We start from the raw sequence: 12855 nt of genomic DNA, 5'->3' as shown, positions 1-12855 counted from the left end.
AAGCTTATCAATTTTTTCTTTGTGGTTACACCTTTTTGTGTCCTATGTAACAGTTAGTTGATTCTTTGCGTCCTATGTAACAGCTAGTTGATTCTTTGCGTCCTATGTAACAGCTAGTTGATTCTTTGCATCCTATGTAACAGCTAGTTGATTCTTTGCGTCCTTTGCTACAGTCTTTCTGTCCCATTTATGTCCTATTGCCACCATGCTATAATTTACTTGTTCTGACTCATGTGTAGTAACTGATGTTTTGAGTATTAAACCAGCCTTGCATTTTCAAATAAAAGGTTGCATTTGAAGTGTGCTTTTTATAATAATTGTATTATCTTTGTTAATATTTTGCATAGAATATTTCCAGCTATGTTCTTAAATAAAATTGCTCTATAATTTTCTTCTCTCACAATGCTCTTGTTGGCTTTTCATATCAACACCTCATTAAATCAGTAGGAAAGAATTCTTTCTTTTTCTATCTGTCAGAATTTGTGCAAGATTAGCATTACATCTTCTTTAAATTTTTGGTAGCATTACAGGCAAATTGAGTTTTCTTTGTGGAAAGGATTTCAGTTTCCAATTTAACTTCTTAAAGTATTATAAAGCACTTCAGAATCTATTTCTTCTTGTGTCAGTTTGGTAAGTTGTATATTTTAAGGAATTCATTTAATTTATCTAAATGTTCACATTTATTGGCATAAAATTGTTCCCAGTACCCTCTAACAATCCTTAAATCTGTAGGACGTGAAGTAGAATCCCTAATGTCGGTTATTGATGCATTTTCTCCATTTCCTTGGCACGTCTCTTCAGGCCTTCATCATTTTCAAGGAGTCGCTTTTGTAATGTTTAAATTGTATTAATTTCTGAGCTTATCTTTACCACTTCTTCCTTTCCACACTTCTTAGGGGTTAATTTGCTATTCTTTTTCTAACTTTTTGAGGACAATTATCTCATTGATTTTAGCCTTTTTTCTTTTAAATATACACTGTTAGAGCTACAAATTTCCCTCTGAAAATCTCCCTTGGTATTTGCCATGTTTAACAAAACAGCTCCAAGGATGAAATATGATCAGGATGATGCATTTTAGGGTGCACACACATATACATAGAATGAGAAGAGCAGGCACCTCTAGGAAGTGGGGTACAAGAATGTTTATTTTCCTTGTCATTTGCAGTTTTTCCCAGACTTTTCTCATTTACTGCATACCACAGTTAATTAACAAATGCATTTGCAGTTAATTAACTAATGCATTTGCAATTAGAATAAAATATTTTTTTTAAAACTTGGATTTTAAGGAATCAATTGACTATGAGATCAAAGTCTAAAAATGGAGGCTCGGGCCTCTATCCTGCTCTGTATGAAAGCAGGCTAGAAAGAAAATAGCTCTAAAATGCCATAAATTTAAAAGATTTAGTATAGAAAAAAAATAAATAAATAAAAGATTTAGTATAGTACATTCTGTAGCATCTCTGCCCTGTTGTCAATTTTGATTACAATTTTTGTGCCAAAAGCCTTCTCTCTGTATATGTCCTTAGGGAGCTCATCTGGAATCCTATGGTATGTTTTTTAAGAGCAGGTAACAGGGACAGCTGGGTGGTACGGATGGCTCAGTATCAGCTCTTGGTTTCTGCTCAGATCTGATCTCAGGATCTTGGGATCAAGCCCCACATCAAGCCCCACACAGGTCTCCGTGCTCAGCAGGGAGTCTGCTTGGGCATTCTCTCTCTCACTCTCCCTCTGCCCCTCCTCCCCGCACTCTCTCTCACTCTAAAATAAAGAAATAAATCTTTTAAAATAAATAAAAATCAGGTCACATTGAACAATGAAAAAATGTAAGTTTTAAGGAATCAATTGACAATGAAAAAATTCATGGGAAACAAGCATGCTTTACTCAGCTAAATGGAGGCCCAGGAAGTAAGGGGGCAGAAGCACCTTACAATATCCGAAGAGTAGAAATCCTGGAGGAGAAGAAATAGACACAGGGGGGCTACACAGTTTACTGGTAACCCCCACCTGCATCCCCAGGTAACAGTCACTGCCCCCTCTGGGCCTGGCTTGGCATTGTGTCGCACTCCAAGGCCTGTGGTTGGTCATCCAAGCATGAGTTGGCCTCAAAGAAGAGACCCAGGGAGCCAAAGGGGAGCCCCAGTTACCATCCCCACACACACATCCCTACCCATCTGCCAACCTCACAGTCCCTCTGGTCTTCCTCATTCCTTTTGTTCTCTGTGCTATCTTGACTCTGAGTCCAGTAGCCTCATATCTGCTAAACTGTGACCACTGTCACCTGTCACCGCAGCCCTTGGGCCTTGGGGACCCCTAGGAAAGTGGGAATATTGGATCCAAGTAGTCAGTTCAGCTCTGGTCTGGAGAAATGTGAATGATGTGGGGAAGATGGAGGACAAGCTCGTCCTTGACAAGAAGGCTAGGAGGGAGGGCCAGCCGGGAAGCAGGTGCAAGGCCCCACTCTGAGCCCTCTGACCTGGGACAGGGAGAAACTGGGGAGCAACACTTCACCCTAGGTATGAAGTAGCATGGACCACTTTCAACCCATCCTCCGTGAGATGTGGCGCTTCACCCCACCAGCCAGGCTCCAGTGTTCATGAGGCTCAGAGGGTGGGGAGCTCTCAGTACGCTGCGCTCCAGCAGCACCAGGCCTGCGCATAAGCTGATACCAGCCCAACACCCAGGTCTCCCTAGCACACATGGCGGGGGGGGGGGGGGTCTGTGCTCAGCAGCCCAGACCCACAGGAGTCTTGGGGGCTCCCAGGGCCCTCTGAACACAGTACCTCATCCCCACAGGTGAGTTGGTGCTTGATCAAACAGCCAGAGAAAGGATGACATCCTCCCTCTTGAAAGGTAGATTTTACTCCCCATGGAAATTAATTGATCCTGTGTGAATTCTGCGACTGGCAGATCAGCTGATGAGGAACGTTACCTTTATATAAAACAGTTAGCCTCCTACTTCAAAGCATTCTCTAAGGTAAATGCAATTACATCCTCCCCAACAAGACATCCAAAATACCCACATTTAGCTTTTGTGTGTGTATTTATTCTAAGCACAATGCCCACGTCCTGTGACATTAGTATTTCTCTTCGCATCATCGAAAATATGAGTACTTTGGAACTAGTTGGAGCAAATTATAATGTACCCAGCCAGGGCCTTTTGTTATGCAGCTCTTCAAACGGGGGCCTGTGTGGACCTCTGAAAGCTGTGGGTCCACTGGAGTTCATTTGAGAACACTCTTACCCAAGTCGGCCTTGCAAATTATTTCTGCCCTATGCAGAGTTTTTATTTTCCTCATGGCATCAGGTGACTTTGGATCTTGCATAATACATACGCACACATACACAAGGGAAGGATTATTGTGCCATTGGATTAAATAATGCTTATGGAAATGAGCTGATGGAAAATGGAATGACTAGGGTTTTGTGTTTGTCCCTGGAGCGTGGTGGTGCCATGTCCAGTGGGCGGAGAACTTCAGGACTGCCGGGGAGCACGTTGCTCCTACAGAGGCTGGCCTGTGCCATCTTCCAAATGTTCAAAACCTGAATTTGGACTACATTTGGCCTTGGTGAGGCCTATTCCTAGTTTTTCTCCTCTCTCCAGGAAGGGAAGGAATGATAGGTCTTCCTGAGCTCAACTGAAACTGAGATGACCCCAGGATGACAGGATTCTGCTGCTACTTCAGGCCTGGCTTCCGAGGCTGGACACTCCACCCGGGCACTCGGCCCTGGGAGCAAGGTAGACCCAGCCCCTCCCCCACCAATCAGAGATCACCTGGGGTAGCCACCCCTGCATTGGCAGCACCAGAGAACTACCACCCCTGCAGAGATTGGACCAACTCTTCTCACTCACACGGCTCCCCAATGGCCAAGGACATCCAATGTTGTCTCTGTGCAGAGATACCGGGCATGCCAGTCACCTGCCTCAAGGCCTCCATCCTTGAGGAAAATGGAAAATGCTCTCATTTCTCAACCAGCACATTGAGAGTTTGATGAAGAGGTAGACCAGTTGGCCACCAGCCCAAGGGCCCAGGTGAAGGGGACACCAAAACAATACTGGGATCACAGTGCCCTCAAGTGGAGATTTGTAAGCACTGCCATAGCTCAAGGGGCAGAGGCCTGCACTAACCAGCCTCCACCTTTACCCCTCCCCACTCTCTGGATGGTGCTCTACCTTCCCACCTGCAGTTACGACTGGTGCACCATAGGACAGAGAGAGGATGCTGGAGATGGATGCTCTAAAGGGGCTCTTCTTGTGCTAGATGCTTAAGGGGCAAATCCTTAGCACCAAGAATCCAGGAATGGATGAATCCATCTTAATGTCTCCCCTTGAGTCCTGAACACCCTAAGGGACCAGATGCTTCATGTAGGCAGTACCGCATGCACAAGGCTGAAGGAGGACAAGACTCAGCTCTGAAAACAAACACTTCTGATGGTCAAGTGAAGATTCCATTGCAAGCTCAGTCCCCCATCTTCATAAAGATACCCCACTTTATTACAGGGGCATGTGTCATAATGGTGGAGAGAATGGGGTGTGGGATGAGAGGGGGTTATGCTGTGAGGAAGGGGATATTACCTATTTTAACGTCTATGATAATTTATACACAGAGTAATAGTAGCAAGTTAAGGCTGCAAAGACCCGATATTTCAAGAGATGAATATTAACTGGACAGGCTTAATATTCAGAGTTAGAAGAAATGCCGAAGAATAGAAAACTTGACATCTGCTTTCCTCCTTCTCTCCTTATCAGAACTAGGACTGGATGGGACTTCTCCAGAGCCAAATAACTGTGTTTGCCCATGATCTTCTTTTTGTCTTGGCCATTATATTGGAAGACGCCGCTGCATTTACCTTATCATACCACCATCATTGCCAAATGTAGATGCACGTGCACCTGCGTACACATGCACACACATCTCAGCTGACATACATAATTTGGAAGTGCTAAATCCTAATGACTTCCATCAAGTGTGGAGGGATGAGCTTAGGCCCCTGTCATAGGAAACATTTGTCAAAGCCTTCCTCCTGGTTGCCTTGATGAATCCCTATGAAATGGAGGTTGTCTTGGTGATAAGAAGGAAGCCAAACCAGGAGAGTGGAGGGGATATTAGTATATTGGGGCCAATAAAATCTTCTTGAAAGTTGGCTACTTGGAGACACAAGGGGACCCCACAGTGCTTTCACCTAGGTGTCATGCTGGCATTATTAGGTCAATAAACTCTCCTAAGATTTCTTCCTGCACATCATCCCCAGAGCCCAGGGCCTGACTTCTGTGAAGGGCAGCTGAAACTAGATGCTGGTGGCATGTGGCTGCCCTCAGGGTGCCTTAGGGTGGCCACAGGTTAACAAAATGTCCTCAGATCCTACCCACCAGACCCCATCTCTGCCTGGGGTCTCTGGAATTTTAGGGAACACAGATAGCAAGGTGGGGAGAAGGCCCACTGCACAAAACAGATGCCTATTAAGTAGGAAGAGTTCATAGTGGACCATGGCAGATTTGGAAAGTGTTTATGCAATAGGAAACATACCACCAGGGATGGGAAGAGTAGGGAGGGGTGGTGGGTCATCAAAGTCACCTGAAAGGTAAAGGAGGAATGATCCAGATTGGTCTTAAGGGACTTGCACAGCATGAGAGGGCTCCCAGCATAACCCAATGCAGCTGCTGTGTGTATAGGGTCACCTGCAGACCGGGCCTCTTACAGTGACCTGCACTGCTGCATCCCCGAGCAGCGCCTCTTCATGCTGGTTTGTGCACTTGAATCTCCTATGAATCTTGTTAATATGCAGGTTCTTTATCTGCAGGTCAGAATTGGAGCCCAAGATTCTGCATCTATGACAAGCTCTCAGATGATACTGATGCAGCTGGTCCCCAAAAAAGTTATTAGAAATACATCATCTTGGGCTCCACGCCAGACCTACTAAATCAGAATCTGCAGTTTATTACACCCCAGGTGACTCAAATACACATAAAGTTTCAGGAGTGCTGTTCTAGGCACCACTTATGCACTGGGAATCAGAAAGGGGGCAAACCAGAGATCATTGTGGGCATTATTGCCATTAGATAAATAGCCAAATGACCACATGAGTGGGCCACACCCAGGAGCACCTGAGACAAAGTACATAACCAGGTGCCCTGCCTACCCATGTCCAGTTAGACAGCCATCTGCACAGCAGCGTCTTCAGGATGATGGACTCACTCCCTGACAGAAGAAATGTCACGATAATGGTCCATATGGTCCCATAGTTTGCTTTTTCAGAGGGACCAAGTCATGGGTGCTCAGGCATTTGCCAGAGTGAAGACAGTAACTGGCACCCAATGGAGATGGATCAGCGGCCAAGAGGAAGTGGGTTCTGCCAAGCTGGGCACCACCTGACATTGAAGACGGGTTTCCCGGGTGGCAGGGCCTGCCGGAAACTGACGTTCTACTCAGAAAGATTCTGACTTCCAGAGACAACCCCCGGAGTGCCCAGATCTTCCCAAAGATCACCACTGTGGGGAATAAAACAGGTGGGGCAGTGTGGCAGGCTGTGACAGGTGACAAGGTGCCAGGGGCCACTGGCCTGTGTGGCCGCGATGACCAACGGCTTAAAGGAGACTCGGTGATTCTGCCTCGTGGAGCTCAGAGCTGATGATTACTTTCATGATTAAGGAATGTTACAGAATGTGCAAAAGAAATGGGGGAAATGGGTGAAGGGGCTCAAAAGGTACAAACTCCCAGGTATAAATAATACATCTTGGGGATCAGTGCATAGCATGGTGATGCTAGTTAATAATACTACTGTATTGTGTATTTGAAAGTTGCTAAGAAAGTAGATCTTAAAAGTTACCATCAGAAGAAAAAAACTTTCTAACTATGTATGATGACCAATGTTTACTAGTCTTACTGTGGTGATCATTTTGCAAACACCAAGTCATTATGCTACGCACCTGAAATTAATAGAATGTTATATGTCACTTATACCTCATGAAGGTATAAGTTCTGCTTGGCCTCCACCCTGGCACAAAAGCTGCAGGGCTGGCAAAATGCCCTGTCCCCTGAGCCCTGGGCTGCCGGCGTAAGGCCACCTGTCTCCACTCCCACGCACAATATACCTCGTGGCATGTGTTCTTCCCCTGTCTTCCTCCCAGCTGGAAATACATGAGGTCAAAGGTTTGAAAACAATCTATAGGCTCCTTGTTGAATCTTGATAATGAGCAACACATTTTTTATGATTCAAAACAAGTATACAATCTTAACTTCCATGTGGCTAATTGTCTCTAGGTGACATGAAAAACTATGGAAAACTTACTGGAAATAAGCCTAAGTTATAAATCTCTTTTTATACACTTCACTCAAAGAGGATACTGTGAAGTTCAAGGAATGGTTATATCTGGAAATTGTGCAATTAAAAACTTATTAGGTTGAACCCTATTCGATGGGCTATCCTCAACCACTTTGACCTATGAAACCGATTTCATAGGACTGGACGGAACAGGCGCTGTTAGCTACAGCAGAAACGTCTGCTCTTCCCCCTTCCCCTGTCCTCACCAAAGAAGTAAAGAAAAGTGTCAGAAAAAGGCTAGACTTCCATAATACCACCAATTAGAACATTATATTAAACAAGAAGTAACGAGGCACCGTGGAAGGTAATCACTCTTATATTGTGGTGGCTTTTCTCCCCAATTTTTTCATGATGTTATACTATCATTTATCTATTTATACTAATAAACATATCTCAGTAAAGCTGTTTGTGAATGAAAGAATGCCACGATATCCCTATATCTATTTTCTATATCTATTTTGAATCGGCATATAACACATAACGAGAAAGGAGCCATGTGATGAACGGACAAGTCAAAGAGTTTTCACCAACCGAAGCTCCCTGTGTAAGCAGCATCCAGAAGCCGCTTGTTCCCCTCTCCAGTTACCCCCCCTTCCAAGCATAACCGCTGTCATGATTTCTAACACCGCCACTTACTTTTGCTTTGTTTTGAACCTTATATAAAATCACACTCTGTGTACTCTTGGTTCTGGCTTCTTCTACTCAAACCCTCTGCAGGGCTCATCCATTCTGTGCAAGTAGCTGCAGATTGTTCATTCCCACTGCCACAGACTATCCATTATGGGAACATGTTTATTTAACTATGCTACTGGTGGTATGTGTCTGTGTGATTTCCAGCTCCTTCTTCATGTCACGAGGAGCATTCTTGTAGAAGACTTTCGGTTAAAGAGTGTATGTATATAAGATGGACATACACCCAGGAGTAGAATTGCTGGGTGTATGCTTTACTCTATGTTTTCAGTGTTAGTAGATATTCGCCAAACAGTTTTCCAAGGTGGTTATTGCAATTTACACTTGACCAGCAAAGTATCTGAGTTTCGGGTGCTCCGTACTCTTACCTACACTAGGATTGTGTGTGTGTGTGTGTGTGTGTGTGTGTGTGTGTGTGTGTGTGTGATTTGTTGTTGTCATTGTTTTGAGCTTGCTATTTGCCATATTTTTCTTTTAACCCTGTACTCATCCATCTGGGCTGTTACAATAAAGGTATCACAGATTCAGTGGCTTATAAACAACACCCTTAGGAACTAATCACCTCCCAAAGACCCCACCTCCCAATACCATCACATTGGGGGGTAGATCTCAACACAGGAATTCTGGGGGGACACAGACTGGCAGTCTATGGCCAACCCCATTGATAGAGTATTATAAACAACTTCACCAAGAACATGAAACGATCCCCAAGGTTCTCCAAGATCTTCCTCTGCATTAATTGAGGTCGTCAAAAGGCTAAGTAAGTGGACAAAAGGGCTCCAGCCCCTGCAGAAGTGATAAACACAGCCCTCATAAACCTCTGCTTTTGCTACAAGTCCGTTTATGGACAGTTTCACTGTTTTGCATAGAACAACAGTAAAGACAACACCCACATTACTGTCTCATATTCTTTCTCTAATGTATTCTCTATCCTTAAGTGTCCTCCTTCTGCAATCTTCTTTTGCTCAGGTAACCAGATACATGTTAGAGCTTTGACTGCAAATACAATCGCATGGCTCCACTTGCAAAATTAAAATATGTTCAAGACCCTACACACCATGCTTGCAGATAGTTGTGTTTTTCCTTTTCTCCCGAAACATCTGCAAATCCCAGAGAGAAAAGACCTGGTTCCTGGAAGTTTTACCCATTGGTGCAACTTGCCCATAAGTGTTTCCTTGTCTACTAAGTCAATTGCTGATGCTGACCAGGCTTGTCCCAATTCCTTGGTGACCTTACGGGCACCGTAAGCATCGGAATGGGCGGGGGCCACCCTCGGGTGGAGCAAACGTCCATCTTAAAGGTGGTAAACGAAGTCTGACAGCTCAGCCCTCTCCTTTTTTTTTAATTAACCTTTCTACTTTGAGATAATTGTAAATTCACGTGCAGTTGTAATAACTAATACAGACAGATCATGTGCACCCTCCACCGGGTCTCCCCCAGTGGTAACATCTTGCAAAATTATAGCACAACGTACCATGTCACAGCAAGAACACTGACAAAACACACCCCACTGCTCCTATTCAGATTTCTCCAGCTTCACTTGTAGTCGTGTGTGTGTGTGTGTGTGTATGTGTGTGTAGTTCTATGCAATTTTTTACATTCACGTTGCTGCGTCCACCACCACGCTCAGGACCCAGCACATTTCCATCACGACCATCCCTCAAGTCACCCCAGCCCCCTCCCCACTGCCTCCTCCATACCTAACCCCTGGCAACAATGAATCAAAAATTACGCTACCTGTGTCTACAGTTCATTCCCTTTTATTGCCAAGTAGGGCTCCGTGGTGTGGATGTGCTATAGCTTGCTTACCACCTACCTGTTGAAGGACATTTAGGTTATTCTATTTGAGGTTATTACCACCCCCCCCCAAAAAAAAAGCTGCTGTGAATATTTGTGCACAGGTTTTTGTGTGAACACAAGTTTTCATTTCTCTGGGATAAACGCCCCAGGAATGAAATCTCTGGGTCTGTGAAAATGTCATGTTTAGTTCTACAGGAAATTGTCATGCTGTTTCCCAGAGTGGCTGCATCGTTTTAAATTCTCAGCAGTGATGGCTGAAGGATCCAGCCTCTCTGCAGCCTCGCCAGCATTTGGGGTTGTCACTATTTCTTGCTTTAGCCCTCCGGATTACGTGTGCAGCGATATCTCGTTGTCATTATAATTTGCGTTTCCCTGATGGCTAATGATGTTGAACCTCTTTTTGTGGGCTTATTTGCCATCTGCATCTCCTCTTCAGGGAAATGTCTGTTCGCATCTTTTGCCCACTTTCCCTCCTTTTAACTAAATTTAATTAACTAAAAAACTCAGTGCTGTTTTTAGAGGAATAGAAAGCATGCATCCCTGCCAGGAAAAAAAAAAAAAATCGGGAGATGTGCATCCTCAAACATTCACAGAAAGACCTGCAAAAACAGCCTTTAGAATAAGCTGCACTTACTGGACAACTATTGTCAAGAAGAGCATCCAAACACACAAGCCAAAACCGCAGTTATTTCTGCCAGATCTCTGAAGGCTCTGGAAGAATATTTCTGTACAATGCTCTTCAACAGATTAATGTCTGTACTTACTTGAAGGGGGGTGGGTGTGTTCATAACGTGGCTAATGTGTCCTGGAGGCTCCATTAGGATGTGGTCCTAATCCTAATACCCAGTGCCGACTCTAACACACGGTGCTATCAGCAGCAAATTAAGACTCTATTTTGGTAGAAATGGACATTAAGGAATTCTTGGCTTACAATTTTCCAGACCACACTCATTTCTTCTCTGTTCTATGTTGCAGCATTTTGGAAGACACCTGGGTGTTTGAGAAAGTAAACAGATTGGAATCACTTTGTTTGCGAGAAGCCCCAGCTCTGGGGATAGGAACTTTTGCAGCCCCTCTGAGCAGGGGTAAGGGCCCACGGTGAAAGGAAGGAGCAAGACGGGCTCCAGGCATGTCCACACCCATGTTTACAACAGCGATATTCATGAGAGCTGAGAGGTAGAAGTAATCCAAGTGCCCATCAACAGATGAGTGGATAAACAAAATGCGGTCTATCCATACAATGGAATAGTATTCAGCCTTACAAAGGAAGGAAATTCTGTCCCATGCTACAATATGGATGGGCCTTGGAGACCTTATACTAAATGAAATAGAAATAAGCCAATCACAAACAGGCAAATATGATTCCACTCATATGAGATCCTAGCATAGTCAAGGTCACATAGAAAGTAGAAAGGTGGTCACCAGGGGCTGGGGAGGGGCAAGAGGGAGCTAGAGTTTACTGCGTACAGAGTTTCAGTCTGGGAAGTTTCAGTCTGAGAGGGGTGGTGGGGATGGTTGCATTAACAGTGAGAATATACTGAAAGCCACTGAACCATACACTTCAAATTAGTTAAAATGGCAAATTTTATATTATGTATATTTTACTGTAATTTTTTTAAATGGGCTATTTCCTTTCAAACACACTTTGATCTGCTCTTCTTGGTTACAGCTTTGTGTCCATTCCCCAAACCTCCAGGAAAGAGTATAACAACCTGGCAACCACTTCTCATTACCTTACAAAGCGAAGCTTGTTCTATTTGCCAGCAGTTGGGTCCAGCTTGGCAAGTTAGGTCCACCTGGCAACACTCCTCTGGCCTTCGGAGCAGCAGGAAAAGCTGGCTTTGGAGCAGGGATTTAACGGAAATTCAGGTCCTGTTGGCAGAGGAGATGTTCGCTGATTTTTTTATCTTCACCCTACCTGCCTCGAGGGATGCGAAGTACGAACTTGTTCAGACATCAAGGGCTTCTGAACTAAAATGAACCCTAGAGATCATTTCATCCAAGCCCGCCTGGGGAAGCAGACCACACATCCCAGCAGGAAGGGACAGACCCGGGCCACCACCCCGTGTCCTGCAGCCAGCCTTGGATATTTTGTGCTGTTTGTTACACCGTCCCCCCCCTGCCCTGGTGAGGTTGTCACCACAGTCCAAGAACCCTGGGAGGACAGGGCCTGGACTTCTTACCTGGGGCCGCCCGGGGGTAAGTACGGAGCACTGTCGTGCACACGAGCTATGAGCTGAATAGATCCACTGTCCCCTGCAAGGAAGGGGAGAGGCTCCTGTGCCCCAAAGGTCCTCCTATGCCCACTGTACACAGAGGGTGCGCGTTCATGCCTCACTGAACAACGTTCACAGAACCATAAAGGAACATTCACTGAGTCCTTGTCATGGGCCAGCACTGTTCGTGTATCAGAACAAGAAAGCACTACATTCCTCCCATTTTATGGATGAGACAACGAAGGCACAGAAAAATCAGTTAACTGCCCAAGGCATCTGGCTGGTAAACTGTGAGCCTGGACTGGCTCCAAAGACTAACTAAGATGGCAAGGGGGTTCTGCCCCATCTCAAGTTGACTGATTTAAATCCCAGGTCCTTGTGGTTCTAACTCCCACAGCTAATCCCACTCCTCCTTCAGACGGACAGACAGTATCCTGCTGAGTGTACCCCGTCCCTCTCCTACCAGGCCTTTGTGCTGAGCCTTCTGAGCCTGGGCGTGAGCCAGGCGATCGCCGGAACAGCCGAGGACTGACGGCTGGCCGCTGCTGCCCCCTGCTGGGCGGCCTGGGCTCAGCAGCCACGACCGCGGGACCCACAGCAGGAGTGAGCGGCTGGAGGCAGGTCTGCGTGTGGCCAGGGATGGGGCAGTCATCTGTCCCCACTGTTGACCCGAGGCCTGCCAGGGAATGGGTGAAGGAGCTGCGAGCAGATTTCAGAGCACCCTGAAGACATCCTCCCCAGCCCCCCACTGAGGTCTGCCCCTCTCAGGGAGCCCTGGACGGGAGCTCTCGTTCATCCTGGGGAAGAGTTTCCACCTCACGTCTCCTCC

The 12855-nt window shown here is 45.6% G+C and overlaps 1 long non-coding RNA gene across 1 annotated transcript in view; it reads right to left on the bottom strand.

The window, feature by feature from the left end:
* The window catches only part of LOC118535527 (uncharacterized), a 91512-nt gene extending 79043 nt beyond the window's left edge, over nt 1–12469 (bottom strand). The window contains exons 1-2 of the long non-coding RNA XR_013446806.1: nt 11994–12469; nt 11544–11682 (exon numbers count right to left, since the gene is read on the bottom strand). This is a non-coding gene — a long non-coding RNA (uncharacterized LOC118535527). The remainder of the gene's footprint in view (nt 1–11543; nt 11683–11993) is intronic.
* Between the last annotated feature and the right edge of the window lie 386 nt (nt 12470–12855).

The sequence above is a fragment of the Halichoerus grypus genome, chromosome 4, assembly GCF_964656455.1.
Source record: "Halichoerus grypus chromosome 4, mHalGry1.hap1.1, whole genome shotgun sequence".
In the NCBI taxonomy this organism is placed as follows: domain Eukaryota; kingdom Metazoa; phylum Chordata; class Mammalia; order Carnivora; family Phocidae; genus Halichoerus; species Halichoerus grypus.
This window is presented reverse-complemented; position numbering and strand designations above follow the sequence as displayed.